The sequence below is a fragment of the Jaculus jaculus genome, chromosome 2 (genome assembly GCF_020740685.1).
Source record: "Jaculus jaculus isolate mJacJac1 chromosome 2, mJacJac1.mat.Y.cur, whole genome shotgun sequence".
In the NCBI taxonomy this organism is placed as follows: Eukaryota; Metazoa; Chordata; class Mammalia; order Rodentia; family Dipodidae; genus Jaculus; species Jaculus jaculus.
The window spans coordinates 39,562,973-39,587,391 of record NC_059103.1 but is presented as its reverse complement, the minus strand read 5'-3'; the positions used below and the strand labels follow the sequence as shown (position 1 = coordinate 39,587,391).

Sequence of the window (24,419 nt, the reverse complement as noted above, 5' to 3'; positions counted from 1 at the left end):
CTTAAACTACTTAACTGGTAATTTTCATACATGCATATATTTTGATAATAATTCCCTTCCATTGCTTTCTCTTGACCCCTCTCCCTTCCACTGATACCCTTCTTTTTCCAACTAGCCTCTCTTCTTCTTTGATGTATTTCGCCCCCCCTCCATCATCCATGATATGATGTTGATGGGCCAGTGTTGTGCAGGTTTTGTTCAGTCAATGACAGTCCCCATGAGATTATTAATGCAATGGCTACTTCATGTCTAGAGGACAGCACTTCTCCCCAGCCTCTGGCTCTGACATGTTTTTCTACCCTTGTGGGGGTAGTTTTAAACCAAGAGGATAGGAAAATTCTGTAGATGTCCGTTAGGTCTAAGTGATCTATGGTTTTGTTGAGCTCTCTTACTTCCCTGTTGAGTTTCTGTTTGGATTATCTGTCTATTACTGATAATGGTGTATTGAAGTCCCCATCTATGATGGTGTTGGTGGTTATTTCTGTTTTATTGTCAAGTAGGTTTTGTTTTATGAACTGTGGTGCCCCTGTTTTTGGTGCATACAGATTTATGATTGTAATATCCTCTTGATGGATATTAGATTGATAAGTAGGAAGTAGCCTTCTTTGTCTTTTTTGATTATTTTTAGTATGAAGATATTTTATCTGATATTAATATAGCTATGCCTGCTTGTTTCTTATTCCCATTTTCTTGGAATATTGTTTCCCACCCTTTCACCCTGAGGAGGTGTTTGTCTTTAGTGGTGAGGTGGGTTTCTTGAAGGCAACAGGTGGAGGGGTCTAATTTTTTGATCCATCCTGTGAGATTTGACTTGATCCCTGCCATATTGTGATGGTAGATGTGTGTTGGTGTTTTCATGGACTTTGAAGTTTTTTGTGCCTACACTGAGTTTGGTTATTGTGATCTGCTTCTTGTAGGCATTTGAGTGTGATTATTTGTTTCTTCTCTGTGAATTTCCTGAAATACTCTCTGTAGGTTTGGTTTTGTGTTCATATACTTGTAAAGCTGAGTTTTGTCATGGAAAGCTTTTCTTTCACCATCTATTATGAGGGATACTTTTGCTGAGTAGAGTAGTTTGGGTTGGAAGCCATAGGCTGTTAGACTTTTCAGTGTTTCTTTCCAGGCCCTTCTAGCTTTCAAGGTTTCCATTGAGAAGTCTGAAGTAATTCTGATGGGGTTACCTTTGAAAGTGGTGTGCTGTTTTTCCCTAGCTGCTTTTAGTATTTTCTCTTTGGTGTCAATGTTTAGAGTCTTAATGACAATATGTTTTGGAGAGTTTCTCCTTTGATCCAGTCTATTTGGAGTTCTCTTGGCTTCTTGTATCTTGATGGCCTTTCTTTTAAGAAACTGGGGAAGTTTTCTTCAATTATTTTGTTAAAAAAGTTCTCCATGCCTTTGGTCTGAATTTCTTCTCCTTCTGGTATTCCAACAATCCTGATATTAGGACATTTAAGTGTATCCCACAATTCCTTCATGTTCTGTTCACAGGAACTTTTGAACTTACTGAAATTTTTGAACTCTCAAACTGTTTCTTCCATCTTGTCTTCCAGCTCAGAGTTTCTATCCTCCAGTTGCCTGACTATTCTTTTTTTTTTGTTCTTTTTTTGTTGTTGTTGTTTTTTTGTTTTTCGAGGTAGGGTCTCACTCTGGTCCAGGCTGACCTGGAATTCACTATGTAGTCTCAGGGTGGCCGTGAACTCATGGCGATCCTCCTACCTCTGCCTCCCGAGTGCTGGGATTAAAGGCGTGCGCCACCACGCCCGGCTGCCTGACTATTCTTGAGAGCTTCTAGAGAGTTTTGGACTTGTTCAATTAAGTTTTCATTTTCTACTACTTTTCTATGTATAATTTCCATCCCTCTGTCAAGCTTCCTTTTCACATCATTTTCTGATTTTCTTGATGATTCTTGGAATTCATCCCTGTATTTCTTTATGTCTTCATTTAGCATGGCCAGCTGATTTCTAAGGTCTTTTTTTTTCACTCTCCCTCAAACTCTTAACTCTCTTTGTACTCCTTCCAATTTCTTATCTATCAGTTCTAGTTTAGTGATGGCAGCATCCACATGATTATTGGTCTTTTGTTGCTTTCTTGCAAGTTCTACCAGTAGGTTGGTCAGGGTTGCATTGCTCATAGCTTCAATTGATGTTCTCATCCTAATGACTCTTCTGTGTTTTGGTTAGATGTATTCATTGTAGGACTGGGTGATCTAACTGGATTTTCTTGCATTTGATTTTTCATGTTATTTCTTTTGTGCTGTGGTCTGCCCATGACAGTGTATGGGCACATAGGTGGGTGGATCAGTCTGGGCTCAAGCGCAATGGGAATCTGAGGCAGCCTGGGGCAGTTGCCAAGCAGCCTGGGCTTTAGCTCTCACTTGCCAAAGCCGCCTATCTACTGCCTGGCAGGGGTGCCAAATTTGCCTGAATTCTAAAGTGGTAATGTGCTAAAGCTGCCTATATTCGAGCTAGGAGGGTCACTGAGGTACCAAGCACTGAAGCAGTCCAAACTCTGGCTGGGAACACTGGGACCTGGAAGCAGTCTGTGCTCCCCCACCATAGGACAATGATGGATGGCTGGCACAGCAGACAGGTAGTGGATGGCACCTGAGCTGTCGCTAGTGAGGGACACAGTCTGAGCTTGCATGGCAGATGCTGTGGGACGGCTCGCTGAACATGCAGCAGCTGGAGCAGTATGCAAGCGAGTGGACGGAGCAGCCTAAACTTCCACGCTCAGGGATTGATCTGCACGCAGCTGCGCTGTGGATATGGAGAGGGGTGGGCTACCCACTCCTGAGGGAATCAGGGATTCCCTAGTATTGCCAGAAGTTGCTGAACATGTGGTGGCTGGAGCAGTAAATGGGCGAGAGTGCAGAGCAGTCTAAGCTCCGCAAGCAGGGATCCATCAGCAGCAGCAGACACAGTGGCTATTTGGGGGTGGGGTGGGCTACCTACCCATGAGGGGATCCTTGATTCCCTGTTCCCCACCCCAGTGCCCTCTCACTGACAATCTATTGGAGATTGCTCTCCCCTAAAAGCCCCAGTTTACCCTTGATGTCTTGCCTTTCTTTGCCCGGGATTTGCAGCGCAGCTAGGCAGTCACCATCTAGTTGGCACCTTTTAGCAAAATATTTTAATTTTTAAAATGTACAGCAGAAACTGGGGAAGCTCAGTGGTTAATGGTGCTTGCTCGCAAAATCTACAAGCCCCAGTTTGACTACCTGGTACTCACGGAAAGCCAGACGCACAATGTGGTACATATATCTGGAGTTCATTTGCAGTGTCAAGAGGTCTGAGTGTGCCTATACTTTCTCTGTCAAATAAGTAAATAAACTTTAAAGGTGGAGCATGTGAGCTGGGTGTAGTGGTGGAAGGCAGAGGTAGGAGTGTTGTGGGAATTTTCTGAATGAGACTCAGAACCCTTTGGACAGAGGAGAGGAAGATTTATGCATGCTGGCAGCCTGACACCCAGCTCACTCTGTCATGGCCTCTGCTCCAAGCTCAGGAAAGAGGGTCTTTCTATGTCTTTCTTCCTACAAACAAGCAAGGTTACAGAAATGCACATGGCATGAGCGGGCAGCTACATAGTTTAAGTTTCTTGTGATTTCTGTTCCAGTCAGCCCAAAACTATCAGTAACTCGCAGCACTGGTAGGGGACTTTTCTTCAGTGCCTGGTTGTTCCTTATGGACACAAAGCTTATCTTTCTGTTCTCTGGTCTCCCCTGTGAAGGCTTGTGGGCAAGTGGGAGTTTATCTCTCTGTTCTCTGGTCAGTTGGGGGTGGGGAGGCTCTCTAACGCAGCACAAGGTTTTCTTTTATTGCTCTTTTCTGCTAAAAGAGCTTCCCTGACAATCCCACTGAACATCCGGCAAGGTACTGTCTTCCGTAGGGTAAAGGACAGCCCTCGTCCTTGCTCAGAACAGCGGCCAGGGCTGGATTTCTTCCCATGTATTTGCTCAGGAATGGAGGCACTTTGTTCCCACTGCAAAGTAAGAGGTCTATGCTCAGGTCTTTTTTTTCATATGCAAGGAGACCCCTCATCTTGTGATTTTTTTTTCCACCTGTATCAACCACAGGCTAATCCATTCTGGAAGATGCATCTGCTGGGCAAGGGCTCCCCTTATGAGTCCTTTCCTTTCTTTAAAAAATTTTATTTAGCTGGGTATGGTGGTGCACCCCTTTAATCTCAGCACTCAGGAGGCAGAGATAAGAGAATCACCATGAGTTTGAGGCCAACCTGAGGCTCCATAGTTAATTGCAGGTCATTCCAGGTCAGCCTGGACCAGAGTGAGACCTTACCTCCAAAAAACCAAAAAAAAAAAAAAAGCAGAAGAAGAAGAAATTATTTATTTACTTGAGTGCCAGCGGGAGAGAAGGAGAGAGAGAGGGAGGGAGGGAATTCATGGATGTACCTGGGCCTCTTGCCACTACAAAGGAACTCCAGATGCATGTATGCATGTGTCACTCTGTGCACCTGGATTTAATATGGGAACTGGGGAATCAAACCCAGGCCATCAGGCTTTGCAAGCAAGTACCTTTAACCACTGAGCTAGCTCTTTAGCCACTGAGTTCTTTTCGTTAGGCCACATCCTAGCAGATCCAGGTCGCCTCCTCCCAAGCTCTTCCCATTTGCCAGGCAGGTGCCCAGGTTCCCTCTTCCATTGCTCATGCTTTGTGGCCTTAGACACAGTGAGTCTGGGGAGACTCATGTCCATCAGGAGATGGCCTGCAGTAGGTGTCACTGTAAACCTGCAGGCACACATCAAGCAAGATGGAAACTGCCATGTACAGGAAAGAGAAGTTGATGTGAAGCCAGCAAGCCAGATGGAAGAAGATGAGCAGCATGCTGGTCAGCCTCTTGCACAAGACCCCACAGGAGGGGGTGGCAGCCAGGCTGGAGAGCAGGCGGGCCAGGCCTGACAGAGACACCAGTATGGAGCCAGCGAGGTGGTGGCAGGCTGGCCATGACAAGTCCTTTCTTATCTAAGAGCATTTCATTGTCTTTAACCTTCTTTACCAGAAAATGCATTTCATATTTATAATTTTGTATCTTTTTCTTACTTGATGGTTCCTTTCAGTATCATTATTTTTATTACAATGTAGAAAACACTCTTTCTTAATAATTATATTATAAAGAAAACCCTAAGCCGGGTGTGGTGGTGCACGCCTTTAATCCCAGCACTCGGGAGGCAGAGGTAGGAGGATCGCCATGAGTTCAAGGCCACCCTGAGACAACAGAGTTAATTCCAGGTCAGCCTGGACCAGAGTGAGACCCTACCTCGAAAAAAAAAAGAAAACCCAGGAAGCTATATTTGAAGTAAGAAAACATGTAACTTTTTTCTCAAGTATCTATAGTTATAAATATAGGCAAACAGTAATAGTCCTGTGTTTTCTAAACAAACTATAATTGTTAAATATTTAAATTTTATTTTAACAGAAATTATCTTTGTTTAAAATGTGATCTTGGGGGCTGGAGAGATGGCTTAGTGGTTAAACGCTCGCCTGTGAAGCCTAAGGACCCCGGTTCGAGGCTCGGTTCTCCAGGTCCCACGTTAGCCAGATGCACAAGGGGGCGCACGCGTCTGGAGTTCGTTTGCAGAGGCTGGAAGCCCTGGCACGCCCATTCTCTCTCTCTCCCTCTATCTGTCTTTCTCTCTGTCTCAGTAACTCTCAAATAAATAAATAAAATATTTAAAAAAAATATTTTTAAAATGTGATCTTGGGCTAGAGAGATGGTTTAGCAGTTAAGCGCTTGCCTGTGAAGCCTAAGGACCCCAGTTTGAGGCTCGACTCCCTAGGACCTACATTAGTCAGATGCACAAGAGGGCCCATGTGTCTGGATTTCGTTTGCAGTGACTGGAGGCCCTGGCATGCCCATTCTCTTTCTCTCTCTCTCTCTCTTCCTCTTTCTCTCTGTTGCTGTCAAATGAATAAATAAAAATAAACAAAAATTAAAATGTGATCTGTTCTTTTGGATCCACCAGGCCACCAAAAACAGAATTAAATCTGACATTTAATTAATTAATTAATTAATAAATACTGTTTTCTTTACTTTTGAGTCACTTGTTTTATTTTGTACAAAGCATGTTAATAATTTAACAAGTATTTCACCTAAATTGTTTTATCTTTTTAAAAATATTTTTATTATTGTTTATTTACTTCAGAGACAGAAAGAGAGAGAGAGAGAGGAATAGGCAGATAGGAGATAGAGAGAGAGAGAGCATGGGTGCACCAGGGTATCCAGCATTGCAAACAAACTCTGGACACATGCGCCACCTTGTTCATCTGGCTTACGTGGTCATGGAGAATTGAACCTGGCTCTTTTGGCTTTGGAGGTAAGCACCTTAACCACTAAGCCATCTCTCCAGCCCTGTTTTATCTTTAAAACTAAAAGTGAGAGAGAGAGGGAGAGAGAGAGAGAGAGAGGAAGAGAGAGATGCTTTTGTTGTGAGTTTGAATTAATGACCAAGACCACCCAGCTGAGATGTTAAAGAAAGAGTCTTCATTAGCTGGCCAGCGACTGCACAGAACTTAGAATCTGCTCCTGGGTGAAGCCCCAACCATTGAGTTTAGCAGCATTTTAAAGGCAAAAACCACATTATTCAAAATGGTTTGGAAAGTCCCCAACATTTTTATTGTTAACTTTACTTCTGCAAAAGCAAGCAAGCCTGGTTACACAAGTGGGAATTAGCAGTTAGCTGGAAGCCTGAAATAGTCACTAGGTCACCAAGTGTCTGGACCACAAACCCTCATCCTTGCCTCTTGTTCTCAGAATCTCTCTCTTTTTTTGTATAGTGAACTTAGTCTCTGGGTCTTTCCCTCACACATATAGCCTTAAACCCCAGGTTGGTCCTGTTTCTCAAGTGACCATTCCTGTAGGCTGCCAGTAGTTTAAGGTAATTTTAAGAGGGTTGCATTTTCCTTCCCTGAATTTCTCTAAAGATTTGTGTCTACAGACAGAAATGAAGGGGTCACCGTGGGTCCAAAATGCCTTAGTCTCACAGCCCCAACTGGCACAGTGATATTGGCCCTCTCCTTGGCAACTAGGTCCCAGTTGCTGGACAAATAGGGTACTGAGAGCTTTTTCTGGATTCTTCTACCCTATTCATCCACAGCCATAGGCTGAGACCTCTGTCCTGCTTTGAGTCATCACACTGTTATATTTGTCCCATTCTTCCCCAAAGATATCACAGATGTCAACTAAAAAGACAGCCTGACTCATGGTTATTAGTTACTGGATTATCCTGCCTGCATCAAAATCTCTGAGTTACCAAGAACAATTGTGAGGCTTGTGTGGACATATAGCTTCTATCAGATAGGGAAAGTCAAGAGGGGAAGGAGTGTGAACCAAACTAAAATTACTAACATTTTGTAACAGTGATTACTTACCAAATAATCATAGGCAGAGAAACAAACAAAGCAGAAGTAGTATAGAACAGGTGGCCCTGGGAGGCTCTTATCTTAAGAGCATCCTGGTTGGCTTCAGATTTCTGCATGGTTCAATAGTCATTTGGGCCCTTGGGTGTTGCCCTTTCAGCTGGGTGTGGTGTATCCAGGATTGGTTTCCAGTTACTGTCACTGCAATAGGAGAGGCCAGGATTATGGTGAAAGGTCCTTGCCAACGAGGCTGAAGGTTACTGGGACTGTGTCTCTTCACCTGGACCAGGTCTCCAGGCTCAAATGAAGATGGTGACAGTTCTAATTCAGGTCCTTTGTGGGCCTCAAGGACTAGGGGATAAATCTTCTGGAGAGTTGGCTGGAGAGCCTGAAGGGACCAGAGAAGGTCATGATTAGTAACCTCTAACAGATGTTCTTTCCCCAGTTTAGGGAATATAGGGGGAGGTCTACCATGGAGGGTAATTTGAAGGGTGTAAATCCCCCCCTTTTTTTCTAGATAGGGTCTCACTCTACCTGAGGCAGAGCTGGAATTCACTATGTAGTCTCAGGGCGGCCTCGAACTCATGGCAACCCTACTACTTCTGTCTCCCAAATGCTGGGATTAAAGGCGTGTGCCATCACACCAGACTTTAAATCCCTTCTTATTAGGAGTACATCTTACCCTTAAGAGGGCAGCAGGAAGGAGGCTCACCCAATCCCTGCTGGTTTCAAAAATAAATTTGGGCCGGGTGTGGTGGCACATGCCTTTAATCCCAGCACTCCGGAGACAGAGGTAGGAGGAGCGCCATGAGTTCGAGGCCGCCCTGAGACTACATAGTTAATTCCAGGCCAGCCTCAGCTAGAGTGAGACCCTACCTCGAAAAACAAACAATAATAATAATAATAATAATAATAATAACGATAATAAATAAATAAATTTGGTTAACATTTCTTTAAGAGTTCGATTCATCCTCTCTACTTTCCCTGAGCTCTGTTACCCATAGGCACAATGGAGGTGCCACTGTATTCCTAGGGTTTTCCTATTTATTTAGAGATATGGGCTGTGAAAGCTGGGCCATTGTCGGACCCCGAGGCTAGGGGAAGGCCAAACCTGGGAACTACTTCCTATAACAGCTTTTTCACAGTTATTTGAGCTGTCTCAGTCCTTGTAGCGAATGCTTCTATCTATCCTGAGAAAGTGTCCACCATTACCTGTAGATACTTATATCCGTAAAGTCCTGGCTTAACTTCAGTAAAATCAATTTCCCAATGGTCACCTGGGAAGGTTCCTCTGCTCTTACCCTGGGCACCAGTAGAGGGCCACCTTAGTTCACTCGATGAGAGGTTACACACCTGGTAACTAGATCCTTGGCTGTTAGACCAAGGTCAGGGCTGTAGAAGTGTTATCTAAGTAATTCAGTCAGTTTTGTAGAGCCCAAATGGATGTTCTCGTGAAGATTTTTGAGCAATGTGCATCCTAGCTCACGTGGGAGAAGAACCCTACCATCTGGCAACTTCTTCCATCCCGAGGGCACTGTTGTGACTTGGAGTGTGTCTCCCAATTTCATGTCCTCTTCCATGTGGTCAGGTCAACCGGGCAGTTCAAGAGGAGGGGACACCACAAGAACCTTAAGGAGTCCCTGGTTTTAAGGCAGCTTCTCTGGCTGCTTGGTCTGCTGGCCCCGGCAATGGATAATAGCCACTTGTTTAGGGAGCCAAGTGGCCTCAAACAGGGCCAATATTTCTTGAGTATTTTAAATTTGTTTTCCCTCAGATGTAAGCAGTCCCTGTTCTTGATAGAGGGCTCTGTGTTCATGTGTCATGGCAAAGTCATAATGACTTTGGTGTACACATTTATGACCTTGTCCTTTCCATATCTCAAAGCCTGAGTCAATGCTATCAGTTCAGCCTTGTGAGCAGAGGTTCCATGCCCAAGAGCTTAAGCCCACGTCTTTTCCAATGTTACCAACACTGCCCCCATACCTGACTCTATAAGAAATAAAACTGGAACTGTCAGTGAGCAATACCTCATCGGGGTTGTCTCATGGAATGTCTGTGAGGACAGGCTGGAGGCCCTGGATGGATTCAAGGCCTTCAAGACAGTCGTGAACCGGTTCCTCAGGATTATTATCAGGCAGGAGGGTGGCCCGGGGTTGAAAAGAGTTATCCTTGAGAATCTGATCCTTGGTTGGTCTAAAAGCCAGGGCTTGATAACTGGTTTGTCCCCCACTTTTAGTGTGACCATGGGCTGTGGAGGGGCTCAGGGTAAGGAGCCCCCGTCAGTCCTGTTTACTCAACTGCAAAACCTTAGGGGCTCTCTCCTGCCACTTTGGGTACTTGTTCTTCCAATGTCCTGTCTCTTTACAGTAAGCACACTGATCTTTATCTAATTATAGTCTTTTATCTAGCAGGGTCGCCCTTTGAATTGGTGCTTTTTGGCCTCTTGGTGGTCCGTAGAGGAGCTCCTGGAGAGCCACCACCATGATCCTGGTGATCTTCTCAGCTTACTTATCCTCAGGTGTGTCTCTGTTATTAAAGATCCACCTGGCTATCTCCACTGATTCTGACAAGAACTTTCCCTAAAATCCTTCCTGCTTTTGCAGTTTCTTCCTAATGTCTGGCGCGGACTGAGAAACAAAAGCAATATTCAGAGCTCTCCTATTTTCAGGAGCTCCAGGGTCTATAGGAGTGTATGTGTTGTAGGCCTCCAGGAGGTGTTCTAGGAGACTCATCAGGTTCCTGCACAACATCACTCACCTTGAACAAATGTGTATGTTTCCATGGCACAGCTCAGACTCTCACCAACAGAAGCCAGTGGTAATTGTCAAGAGCCTCCTTACCTGGGTCTGAATTGTGGTCCCAGTTTTGGTGGGTGAGAGGGAAGGCCCTTTTCAGATGGATAGGGTCCTCAGTGGGGTCCCGCCCGGTCCCATGACATGTTTCAGAGCTCCCTTCTGGATTTGGTCTAGCTCTTCTGTCGTGAAGAGAAGTTGCAAAATTGTCCCAAGTGGGCAGGTGGGAAGAAGAGATAGTCTCCAGGAGAGGTAAGACCTTGAGGTTTTTTAGAGAAGGAAGGGTTCTGCTGTTTTCAATTATAGAGATTGCTGGTGGAAAGGGGGACATAGACCATGAGGGGGGCTCTAGTTCCAGGAGCCTGGCACATGGATAGGAGTGGGGCTGAGGGTGTTTTAGGGGGTTATTAAGGGGTCCTGGTGCATGGCCAGCTTAGGAGTGAATCAAGCTGTAGGACTGGCTTAGGGGGCTCCTGCAAGGAGGGGGAAGACTTTTGGCTCTTAGGTTCAATAGAAAGCAGTATTTTAGAGCTTGATCGATGACATTGTTAGCACATTTCTGAAGCCAAGGGAGCTTTTCAGTAACTATCTCAATCTAAGTTAGAATATAGGGAACCTGATGGGGATGTCCAGGTTGCCCAAGGATAACCCATTCAATTCGATATGCACTTGGGAGGTCAAATGTTCCTTCTGGTGGCCACCGTACATCAAAGGATGACCAGTCTAATTCACAGAATTTCCTGAGGGAGAAGGCATCACACGTAGTGCCCAAGTCAGAGGCTGTCTGCCAAAAAAAATGAAAAGGTCCTAAAGAAACATTGTAAAGGGCTAGATGTGGAATTTGTCTGCCCTACGGTGAGTTGTCAATTTCCATAGGCAGCCTTCTAGCAAAATCCAATAAAAACTAGATACAGAGTGACAAAACAAACACAGAACAAAAGGAGAAAGACATGTGGCCACAACAAACTGAAACAACCAGACCAGGGGTCGGGGCGATGTCTCGCCACTGTCTGGGATTAGGGAAGTATTGCTGTGTCCAGCCTTCCACTGAATCCCCCTTACCTCTGGAGGCTTTTCAGACCAGATGACTCTGCGCACACAGTGTTGATATCTCCTGACTGCCAATCCTTCCTTCCAAGACCTAGACAAATGCCCTTAGCAGCTGCACCCTGGGTCCTCCACCTAATAGTCGGCGTAGAGTCCTAAGTGGTCAAGGCTATGAGGTCAGACTCAGGGGACAGTTAATGAGAAGAATTTAAAATCTCCCTGGGGCCTCCAAAATGTTGAAAATTCAAATTAATGACCAAGACCACCCAACTGAGATGTGTCTGGCCAGCATCTGCACAGAACATAGAATTCATTCCTCAGTGCATTCCTGACCATTGAGTTTAGCAGCATTTTGAAGGCAAAAACCACATTATTTAAGATGGTTTGGAAAGCCCCCAACATTTTCATTATATACTTTAGCAAAACCAAGCAAGCCTGGTTATCCAAGCAGAAATTAACAGTTGGAATTCTGAAGTAATCACTAGATCACAAAGTATCTGGACCACAAACCCACGTCTTTGCCTCTAGTTATTCATTCTCAGAATCATTTGTTGACCTCTGTTTTATTGTAGGGCCTGATAACTTAAAATAGCTGTCCTTCAGTGGAATACTCAGAAGCCATAGACTGTTACTAGAAAATTTTCAGTGCCAAGGGTGGGATAACTTCCAGTGAGTTGCTGGCCGGGGAGGTCCCTGATACCCTCAAAACATTACAGGCCATTGCCAAGGCCCTTGGTTTCCCACCAGGGATAGATGGTAAGACCCAACTGATGAAGACTCCACATACTTGGGCTGCAAGGTCACTGAGAAATCCTGCTGGAACTGAGCTGAAAACCTCCTCCATGTAGACCAGCTGACAGGAAGCTGGAAAAAGCCATGCTGCATGCAGTTCAATGGGAGAGAGAGCAATCACCAGTGAAGATACTCAAGAGTGGACTATAGCCTTAAATTTAGTCAGGTAGGCCAAATGAGCCAATAGGTGCAATAGTGGTTATTGCAGTCCAGTTCACATTGCTGGTAGAAATCACCCAACCAAGAACAGCTTCTGGGAAAAAAGAGATTTATTTTGCTTTCAGGCTCAAGGGGAAGCTCCACAATGGCAGGGGGAAACGATGGCATGAGCAGAGGTGGACATCACCCCCTGGCCAACATAAGGTGGACCACAGCAATAGGAGGGTGTGCCAAACACTGGCAAGGGGAAACTGGCTATAAAGCCCATAAGCCTGCCCCCAACAATACACTCGCTCCAGGAGGCATTAATTCCCAAATCTCTATCAGCTGGGATCCTAGCATTCAGAACACCTAAGTTTATGGGGGACACCTGAATCAAACCACTACATTCCGCCCCTGGCCCCCATAAACTGATATCCATACATGATGTAAAATACAATGCATTCAGTCTAACTTTAAAAGTCCCCATAGTTTTTTAACAATCCCAATGATGTTCATACATCCCCATAGTCCAAGATCTTTTAACTGAGCCATAATACCAAAAAATAACCTCAAAAAACCCATAATGGCACAGAAAAAACATTCACACTGCAAAAGATGGCACTAGGCATAGCAAAGGAACATTCAACCAATACAAGATTTAAAACAACCAGGGCAAACATCAAACTCTATAGCTTTAAGTCCAACAACTCTAGCCAGTGACAAATCTCCTAAGTCGGATAATTCTAACCAGCAACAAGTCTCTGGTATTCCAATTCCGCCCCTCCAGCTAGGCTACTCACAGTCCTGGGAAACTTCATCGGGGCCGGCAGCTCCTCAGCAGCCATCTCATGGTCCCGGCATCTCCACTGGGTCTCCACAGCAAGCCACGGTTCATCCTCATGGCCCCATGGGGTCTCTATGCAGGCAACCAGCAAACCCGCTTCACACTGCCCATGGCCATTTCCAAAACACAAGACCATGTTGCAAACTCAATGACCCTCTTTCCAGCATTTCTTATAATCTACGATACCACGTAGGGTGCCAATTTGTTAATCCAGGGGGGAATAAAGCAGACTTTGAAGAACAGGACACTCCTTGAGCACTCAGGCCCCTTCAAAAGAGTCGACATTCTTCTTTTTGCCCCAGCACAGGTCAGCTAGCCCAGTCTCAAAGGTTGTAATCTCTCAGTTTCAGCTGAATGGGCAACAGTTCATCCAAAGCTTTTTCTTTCTGTGCCATATCTCTCTGCTCACACCAGTTCATTTCTACGCAAAGCAACCCTGCACAACTTCTCAGGACGTGGGCACAAGAGCAAGCTTCTCACACAAACTGCTAGCCCAGTCCAAGCAAAGCTCTTTCTCACCCTCATGAGCCAAACCTCACAGTCCATAGTTCTTACTGCCTTCAGGTCTTTCAGCTCTGACCAGGATAGTCCATTAAGCTGTACTTACAGCACTGCAAAGCATCTCTTATGCCAAGGTTTCAAATCCTCCCACATTCCTCTTGAAAATCAGCTCCAAAAGGCCAAAGCCACACAGTCAGGTGTCTAGCAGCAATCCCACTCCTCGGTACCACTTTACTGTTGCAGTCCGGTTCGCATTGCTGGTAGAAATCACCCAACCAAGAGCAGCTTCTGGGAAAAAGAGATTTATTTTGCTTTCAGGCTCAAGGGGAAGCACCACGATGGCAGGGGAAAACGATGGCATGAGCAGAGGTGGACATCACCCCGTGGCCAACATAAGGCAAACCTAGCAACAAGAGAGTATGCCCAACACTGGCAAGGGGAAACTGTCTATAACACCCATAAACCCACCCAACAATACACTCCCTCCAGGAGGCATTAATTCCCAAATCTCCATCAGCTGGGAACCTAGCATTCAGAACACCTAAGTTTATGAAGGACACCTGAATCAAACCACCACAGACTCCTTACAAAACATCCTCCTCCAGACACCAAATGGCATGGATATCCATGACCTTGCAGTAACAGACACTACCTACACAGGACCATCCTAATAGGAGGAAAAAGATCATGACATCAAAATAAGAGAGAGGGCGAAGGGATATAATGGAGAGTGAAGTTTCAAAGGGGAAAGAGGGAGGAGGGAGGGAATTACCATGGGATATTGTTTACATTTATTGAAGTTGTCAATAAAAATAAATAAATAAAAATTTTAAAAAATGGCTGTTCTTAGGCCAAGTTGCTAGAGACTATTTCACTTTATTGTCCCAAATGCAATTGTAAAAGAGAAATTATAATTATGATATAATGAACACATTAGGGTCTTTTATAAACCTTAAAATGCTTTGTAGTCTTTTAAAAAATATTATTTATTTATTTATTTATTTGCAAGAAGAGACAGATAGAGAGACAGAGATAATGGGCATCCCAGGGCCTCCAACTGCTGCAAACAAACTCCAGATGCATGTGCCACTTTGTCATCTGGTTTTACATGCGCACTGGGGAATTGAGCCTGGGTTTTTAGGCTTTGCAGGCGAGTGTCTTAATCACTGAGCAATCTCTCTAACCCAGCTTTGCCATTTTTGAGCAGATGTTTTTTCTCCCCTTAGTGCCAGACTTTTAGAGCGGTAGAATTAGATAGGTTAGAACCTTGAAAGCACTGTATTTCTAAAAAGCAAGCAGTAGTCAAAATCATCTTAAAATGTCTATATATATATATACATGCACACATCTTAAAATTAGACATACGCAAAGTGAGTACTCAAAACTTTTAAAAACATGTGTAACTGAAATAGCCACAGATTTTGTTATGCAGCTTTTCTTAGGACACAAAATGGCACATAAGACAGCTACATGGAAACAACTCCTATGAAGAGACATGACACAAATTATATTAGGGTAGGGAGGGTAAGTTAGAGAGTACACAGTCTTAAAAAACCCACAAAGTGGCCAGGTGTTGCGGAGCACACCTTTAGTCCCAGCACTTCGGAGGCAGAGATAGGAGGATTGCTGTGAGTTTGAGGCCATCCTGGGACTACAGGGTGAGTTCCAGGTCAGCCTGGGCTAGTGTGAGACTCTATCTTAGAAAAAAAAAAAAAAATCAAACCAGAAAGTTTACTTCTCTACCTCACTAAGATATAAGAAAGGTTTAGTGATACACAGGATGGAAAGGGGAAACTTGTACATGAAATTAGTTAGCATCTTTCTTTGTTTAAGAGTAAGAAAGACTGCTCTTACACATGAGAATTTTTTATTATTATTTTAGAGAGAGAGAGAGAGAGAAAGAGAAAATTGGGACACCAGTGCCTCAACCATTGAAATCAAACTCCAGACACTTTTGTGCCACCTAATGAGCATGTGCAACTTTGTACCTGCCTCACCTTTGTGCCTCTGGCTTACATGGGATCTGGAAAGTAGAACATGGAATTTAGTTATTTTTATTTTTTTATTTTTGGATTTCTGAGGTAGGGCTTCACTGTAGTTCAGGCTGATCTGGAATTCACTATGTACTCTCAGGGTGGCCTTGAACTCATGGCAATCCTCCTACCTTTGCCTCCCGAGTGCTGGGATTAAAGACGTGCACCACCACACCTGGCAAACATGAAATTTTTAATGTAGTATGGAATCTCTTCTTCCTTTAGGTTTTATCTTACAACAGGCCATAATAATCTTTGCCTTTGATTAAAATATTTTTCTGCTTAGAGATAATAAAGGAAGTGGTAAGGTCAGAGGATAGATTGTTCAGAAAAAGCTGGCAACTAACAGTGAACAAAATGAAAGACTCTAATTCAACAGCAGTGACAGGCTTAATTCATGAAAGCCTGAGAAAGGCTCTGGCCAGGAAGGTCAAGACCAACTTCACTTCATGGTGCGTTGCCCAGGAAAGAGGAGGTGAAGATGTGCTGGGCCTTGAGAGGCCCGGGCGTGAGGACTAGTGGAACTTTCTGAGCCTAGCTAAAGTCTGGTGACCTGTCTCTGGCCAGTTAGGACTCAGCAAGATGCCTAATGGCTTCTTACCTGCTACTTCCGCGCAGGAGCTGGAATTATCATTTCAATAGTCACAGTTTACTATTGGCCCTTGCCTCTTCCCCCATCCTAAAATCCCTGCCTTCATCCCCAACATTATATAGGCAACTGTTTGTAACAATAAAGTGAGTTCCTGCAAGTTCCTGCTTCCACAAATTTCCCGTCTCAGTGTGGTTTTTCTCCGGTGACTAGGCGAGGTTCTGAGCTGTCCGATGTCCACCCTTCTCCTCAACCCCTTGGGAGGAACCAGCTGGCATGGCCCTTCCTCAGCACTACCTACTCACCAGCAGAGCCCGGCAAAGATGAGAAGGCTTTTTCACCTCCCTTATCTCTGGGGCTTGTCCTCCCCATGATGCTGGAGGACAACTTCCCCTTGATGGCACCACAGACTACTTTTTGTCTGTAAGAGGAACAACTCAACTGGCACCCTGGAGACACAACCCTGAAGTACAATGAAACCTGAGGCACACAGGAACCAAGAGGAGGGATTCTGGAGAACTACCCAACTAAATGGGTGGCACCTGGGTTCACTAGGAATCCCACCAAAGGAGCCCTATCAACTCCTCGGTAAGGGTCCTGGAGTACCCTCTGACAAGATATTTCCTGAACAGACCCAGGGGCACCTGAGTAGCCTCTGGATGAGATGAGCAGCCAGGGCCAAAACCATGATCCCTTTTGGTTAATATTTTTGGAATTTTTGTCTTGGAATTCTGGGTTGAGGGCAGTATCGAGATCTTGAACTGACCATGTCTATATGAAAGTGTGTGACTCACTACATTGCTGCAAGGCTGAACACAAAGATACTGTGAAATGGAGAAGCAAGGTGTGAAGTCCCAATCTGGGGTTCCATGGTTACTTCATATGGCTGAGCATGGCCCATCATGGGGAACCTGACTGGGCTTTGTATGGTACCACCAAAACCGAGAGCGCCTGAAACATCCCTGTGAGGGAGTGGTCAGCGATGGAAGATGCAAGACTCATTCTAAGTGTACAACACTCACACAGGGCAAGATGTGGGGGCTTGCACAGTAAATCATCTCCTTTGGAATGTATGTTAATAAATTTTAGAAAGAGTTTTAAGGGTGAATATGGGGTAAAGTTCACTCCCCATAAGTTGCATACCTTCTGTGAGATAGACTGACTAGCTTTTGATGTAGAATGACCATCCAGAAGGACCTTAGACAAAAGGTCATTGCAAAGGTCTATGAAATAGCCATACAGACAACTCAGCTAATTCCCTTATATTGGTTGCTGTCAAGAAGCTGTTCAGACCTGAGCCATCTTGAGAATGAGTCCTGGGGCAGGCTAGGTATGCCACTGCTTCAACCTTCTGCTGAAGGAGGGAGTGGAAAGCTCGGCTGTCCTTGCCATGCTAAAGGGATAACATCTGCCTTCCCAGCTCCTAAGAGTCTATACCAGAGCATGGGCGCACAGCTTTCTAATGCAAGCTGCTCCACCACGCTGTAGGTCACTCAGCGTGGCCCACAACCTGCACTTCTCTGCCGCAGACTTTCCTGGATGTGGTTGAGAGTAAGTGTCAGTGTAAATACTACTGAGCCAAGACAGCAGGGAGTTTCCTGTCAAAGTGTGTTTGGATTTGTAAAAATTTCCTGGACACTTTTTTAAAGTGGATAGGCCGGTGTTGGTACATTGTATCCCACCCAATCATTGGAAGACCGTCAGTAAGGATTCATCTCGTAAAAGCCTTGGTCACTCGACAGAGCTCTGAAGAGTGTGAGCTACGTCTTGAGTCACAGCGAGCCCTGACACCCTGCCTGGTTCTTGTTGCAGGTGTTCCCGCCTTGGAAAAAAAAAGGAAAGTGAGGGATTTGACTACTTCTTGGCACTCCTTTAGGCTCTTGGTTAGGGGTTGGGTGATGGCTAAGGACACAGGCAGCTTCTCATCTGGCTCCAGGCTGTGACAGCCTGTGGAGCTGGGCTCTGCACAGCAGCTGGGCCACTGTTCTCCAGGTATCTGGTGATGGCATGGTACCCCACAGGGGCTGTCAATGTGTGGGTGTTGGCGAGGAGCTAGCTCATCAGGTGAAGAACTGAAGGGACTTAGCACTCAGCACTGAGGGGCGTAGAAGTGCCACAGCACCCTGCAGGACACGGGTGCACTCGGGTGCAGCTGCCAGGGTGGAGGGAGGCATCCTCAGCAGTACGCTCATGTTTACCAGAAGGAAATGTAGCTTGAATCATAGCTGTCATCAGACACAGCTCACCAGCCTGCTGGTGATGTGCTCTTGGCTCTTCTCATTCATAAATTAGTCACATATCTAGTTTTATTTTAGCTAGGAATAGATTGTAAAGGAAACCTAAGTTCATTATTATATTTCTACCACAAAATTTCAGTTAATGGATTTAAAATGATTTTAGGATTTGCCTTTGGTTTTAACCACTTACCTACTGTCTTAATGCTAGGATTCAGAACCAGTTCTGTGGTAATTAGCTCGTGTGGCTTTGCATAGTGAACTGTGTTAAGTATGAAGTATTCCAGTCCCAGGAGTTCCTCAGCAATCTGAACTCTTGGTCAGGGTGAGTGGCTCAGATCAGCTGCCCATCTGTCTGCCAGGGAGGTGCACTCTTAGGAATAACAAGAAACACAGGTGGCTCCTATCTATAGAAGCTCTTGACATGTCACAGGACCACTCCACTCACTTTCAGCAGTTACAGGCTTATATCATCATAGTTGGAATTTAGTTTCTGTTCTGATGTAATCAGTCTTGATCTCTGAACTAAAAACTATGTGCAGAAAAAATAAATAAAACCAGGCTCAGACTCACTGAGCGACGGAGGTTGTGAGCACAGTGAGGACCAGGTCAGGCCTCAGCTCTGAGATGCCCTGGAATGATGGGCCCAGAGTATGGCCTTCTCAAGACAGCGTCCTGAGCTCAGTTCAGACTGCCTCTCAAGTCCAAGATTTTTATGGTGTGACTTTTCCTACAAAGTTTGTGATCAAGTATTCACTACAGTTGAAGTACTAACATCAAAATATTTATTCCTTTGTGTGACTTGCTAGAGTCCCATGGCTATAGCTAACCATTTTTATTGTGTAAATACTGCCTAATTTTACATGAACTATATCATAATAAACTATTTTTGCATCGCCCTTTGAAAAAAAAAAAAGAAGCTGTTCAGAAACACCTCCTTTTGTTGAGAGTCTATCTGGACAGAAAATCCCAGTTGATACTAGCTCAGACCACAGCATCTTGGGATCAAAAGCGACCAGGCCAGATGGAAAAGAGGACAAAGGAAAAACCAAGTTTGCCTAGTAAGCCAGAGGAAAACCTACCACTACTGTTCCATTTTACCCAATGTTTCTGAGACTCTCCAGGTGACCAGCCACTGCCTTGAGATTCACACTCTGAAAGCCAAGAGATGACAGCTCCAACATTGGCCACTCCTTTCTCACCAACAACTCCAGAGACATCCCCACTCCATGATGTCAGGACAGGGGCCCAACCTAAGACTCAAGCCACGATCGAGATGAAGGCACTCCAGATGCCCCCACATGAGACTGGAGAATCAATCTATTGTGACCAGGAGGGAAATATTCAGGGAGGACAATGTACATTCATTACTTGCCTTTCACTACCACAGACCTCCTAAATTGGAAAAAATCTCCCTCCTATACAGAGAAACTTCAGGCCTTACTAGACCTCATGCAGTCCATCATCGAAACCCACAGGTGGCTAGCTGGATTGATTGCCATCAACTCCTCCAGACACTATTCAACACAAAGAAATGCAGAGAAGTGACCCTTCTAAACTGCTCTAAAAGGGCTAAAATAGCATGCCCCTTCCAGTGAAGATAATGTCTGTTGCAGTCAGGTTCGCATTGCTGGAAGAATCACCCAACCAAGAGCAGCTTGTGGGAAAAAAAGAGGTTTATTTTGGCTTACAGGCTTGAGGGGGAAGCTCCACCATGGCAGGGAAAATGATGGTATGAGTAGAAGGTGGACATCACCCCCTGGCCAACATAAGGTGGACAATAGCAACAAGAGAGTGTGCCAAACATTGGCATGGGGAAACTGGCTATAACACTCATAAGCCTACCCACAACAATACACTGCCTCCTTAAGGCGTTAATTCCCAAATCTCCATCAGCTGGAAATCTAGAATCCAGAACACCTAAGTTTATGGGGGACACCTGAATCAAATCAGCACAATGTCCAAGCCTATGCTCAGGTCCAATTTCCAGATTCTGGCCCAATGTGGGACCCAAATGATGACATAGGGTTCTAACATCTTCTGTGGTACTAAGAAGCTCTTATAAATGGCTTAAAAGAAGAAAAAAGGCCATAAATAAGAGGTTCCGAGATACTAAAAATGTCTGAAACGAGCCCACAAACTTTTATGAATAGCTATGTGAAGCATTTTGGCTCTACACTCCCTTGATCCCAAAGCACAAGTCAACCAGAGGATGGTCAATGCAGCCTTTGTTGGAGAACCCCAAGAAGATATTTGCTGAAAGCTCCCCCAAATTGTCAAACTTTGCTAAAAAAAACAACAACACTGAACTACTAGTGGTGACCACCATAGCCTTCATTAATTGCGACCAGACAGCCCAGTGACAGGCAGACCAATCACAAAATACAAGGATGATCAGATACCAGGGCCCTTAGGTGAAAGTCCACGTGTTCACATTCACTGCATGCGAACATTCAATCCAGCCACCCTGCCACCATAGGGATTGTCTGGCCTGATCATGATTGTATTAATCATGGATGAAGTGTTTTCCAGCAGACTGATGCCGCCAAGACCCAAGTGTAGAATACTTCACTGATGGCAGCTGCTTCATGCCAGATGAGGTATGTCTTGCTGGGTGTTCAGTGGTCACTTCAAATTCCACCGTTGAAGCTGAGCCTCTACCAACAGCTTCTACCCAAGCACTCCAGTTGGCAGTGGGAGTCTATGCCAATGTCTTGATAAAAGACCAGAAGCTTCATGACTCCGAACATGAAGAGGACTGCTTTGAGTCTGAACGTGGGAAATACCTCCCCGAGGGGTGGTGGAAATTTTCTGATGGCCACCTAGCCATCCCTGAAACATTAGCCCCTGTGTTTTGTCAGACAGTTTCGTCAAGGGACACACATGGGCCAAATGGCTCTTGAAACTGTCCTGAGTCAACACTTCCATGCCTCCAACTCACGAGCATCTCCTGGGCAATATGTAAATGCTGTGAGACACGTGCCCACAACAACCCACGTCATGGGGCCAAATCTTCCAGGCGTCCAAGGGCACCACGGGGTCCAGCTGCTTGGACAAATATGCCACCGCCTATTTCACAATCCCAGTTGCTGGGTCAGCACCTGGAGCAAGACTCCCTTATTTTCATGTACTTTCAGGGCGAAAGGCAGGGAGTGCTAACATGGGCGCTTCCTCCAATTTTCCTTTGAGTTGTTTGAAAGCTTCTTGCGTCCATTTAAAATGGAAAGAGGTCTGTTGCAGATGCACGGAGCGCGCGGTGCAGGGGCCCGGCTGCGGGACTCAGAGCCGCGGAGCCCAGCTGCCCCGGGGATTCCGGGATTGCTTTTTAGTCTTGGGCAAGGATACCAGGTAATCAGTTGTTTTCCCAATTTTCCTTTCCCCCAGCTGATGTAGTATTCTGAGTAGGTGACTCCTCCTGGCAGATTTGAGCCTTTTCTCTGAGATGCCATATCCAGAAACTGTAGAAACTGTAACCTTGTATCAGTGCCCCTTTCACAGGCCTCTCTGGAGGGGGCGGCATAGTGCACCCTGACGTAGGCAGTTTTCTAGGTCTTTTGCCAGCCCCTCCCCAAAGATGGTGGGGGGATTTTTGAACCTTGAGGTACTTGTGTCCATGTCAGCTGGCTTTTTGTTCCTGTCTCCAGATCTTCCCACTCGAAGGCAAGGACGGGTTGACTTGCTTCTGCTAACCGCAAGCAGAAGGCGGCATCCTTTCAGTCCAGGCAAGTGGAAACTACCACGTGGGGAATCAAGCTGACAGGGTGTATATGGGGGTCACAGGGTGTGGAGTCTCAGTGGTGCCACTGACTCAGCGCGGATCCTGCACCGGCTGACAATCGTCCGTTCCCAGCTTCTGTACCAGGAGCAGCGCGATGTTCCATGGAAATCGAATCTCTTGCAGTTTCTCCTTTTTGAGACTCTTGATGTGGGGGGATATCCCAAACTAAGTTTCCAGGGAGGTTGGGTATTGCCTCTCTCTTATGGGGGTGTCCCCATGCTTGTGGGTCATCACCACAGGAGCATGACCTTTAGCAAGGCCAATCTCCTTACATATGTCCCACACCTTGGGGGTGTGCTCCAAATACCAGCTAAGTTGGTTTATTTTGATTGTGGGCTCCTGGGAGTGGATTGAGATTGAGTCCAGTTGCCCTCGGTCAGATTCAGTCTCCCATCCTGTGTCTTGACCTTGGGTGGGCGGGCCTGCTTGGAAATTGCAATCATGGTGGGTCTTCTCTCTTCACAACCTTGTGTTTTTGATCCTTCCTTTTCTTGGGGCACTCATCCCTCCAATGGCCCTTTTCCTTACAACATGCACATTGGTCTTTTTCTTTCTTTCTTTCCTTCCTTCTTTCTTTCTCTTTATTAACAACTTCCATGATCGTAAACAATATCCCATGGTAATGCCCTCCCTCCCCCCGCTTTACCCTTTGAAACTCCATTCTCCATCATATCCTCTCCTCCTCTCAATCAGTCTCTCTTTTATTTTGATATCATCATCTTTTCCTCCTATTATGATGGTCTTGTGTAGGTAGTGTCAGGCATTGTGAGGTCATGGATATCCTGGCCATTTTGTGTCTGGGAGGAGCATGTTGTAAGGAGTCCTACCATTCCTTTGGCTCTTTCCGCCACCTCTTCTGCAATAGACCCTGAGCCTTGAAAGGTGTGATATAGATATTACAGTACTGAGCACTCTGGTCACTTCTTCCCAGCACCATGACGCCTTCTGAGTCATCCCAAGGTCACTGCCATCTGAAAAGAGAAGCTTCTCTAGCATCTTGGTCTTTTTCTAATGGGAGGTGATGGTTTCCCTTACTGGCAGGTGGCAGTCTCTGTCTTCCAGTGGCACTTTCTTCTTTGATGTCCGCTGCCATGTTGTGAGCCTTTTTCTCCAGGTTTTTTCTTTTTCTGTGTGCTGTTTCCTTGCAGTTAGCCACCACCTTGGCTGTGATACCAATGAATTGATCAGTGTGCATCCCAGTGAAGCCTTGTAGCTTCTGTAATGTTTGGTGCACGTCTGAAGCTGACTTCTGGACCAAGTTCTGTTCACCATGGACCAGTGCTGCTGTGCTTCAGGATTAAATGGAGTGAAACATCGACATGGGCCACAGAGTCTCTCACAGAACTGACTGGGTGATGCATGTGGCTTCTGAGTCACCTCGCTCTGGTCAGATTGATGGCTCGCTGTGCACCCTCTCAGGTTCCTTCAAAGATTGCTCGCCTCATTTAGATGAGGGGTTCTATTCCCTCTTAGGTGTTGGGGGTCCCAGTTTGGGCATTTGTTTGGAAGGGCAGTGTCTGCGAATCATTCAGGGTTTGCAGCATCTGTGGGGCCTGGGTAATTAACCAGACTGGCTCAGGCAGTTTGATAGACGTGCTGCCTCTTATCAGAGGTGAAGAGAGCGGATAGCAGCTGGTGGCAATCATCCCAAGCTGGCTGGTGTTTCTGCTTGATAGTAGTCAGTATCATGGCTTGGGGTTCTCTGAATATGGCAGAGTATAGCAAAGTCAGTTTTGGAGGTCAAGGGCTAGTAGGTATATTGTATCGGACCTGCCCCATAAATTCCGTCTCCCCTGGGGAGGGACTGACCTGGGATTTGTCACAATGGATAGAGGTGTACCAGTCCTCCTCCTGCCCTCTCTTCCCAGGTATCAGGCATCCGGAGTTTGAGGATTGTTACAGCCAGGTTCACATTGCTGGCAGACATCACCTGACCAAGAGCAGCTTGTGGGAAAAAGGGATTTATTTTGGCTTACAGACTCGAGGGGAAGCTCCACGATGGCAGGGGAAAATGATAGCATGAGCAGAGGGTGGACATCACCCCCTGGCCAGCATAAAGTGGACTGCAGCAACAAGTGAGTGTGCCAAACACTGGCCAGGGCACACTGGCTATAATACCCATAATCCCGCCCCCAACAATACACTGCCTCCAGGAGGTGTTAATTCCCAAATCTCCATCAGCCGGGAACCTAGCAGTCAGAAATCCTAAGTTTATAGGGGACACCTGAGTCAAACCACCACAAGGATCTTCCCCATTTCTCAGCTGGAGGGGTTGCTGATGGCAGTGGGAGATCT

General features: G+C 45.7%; 1 pseudogene; it reads right to left on the bottom strand.

Annotated features, from left to right (window-relative positions):
- Positions 1-23,217, bottom strand: part of LOC123458645 — a 50,609-nt pseudogene extending 27,392 nt beyond the window's left edge.
- Positions 23,218-24,419: the final 1,202 nt, after the last annotated feature.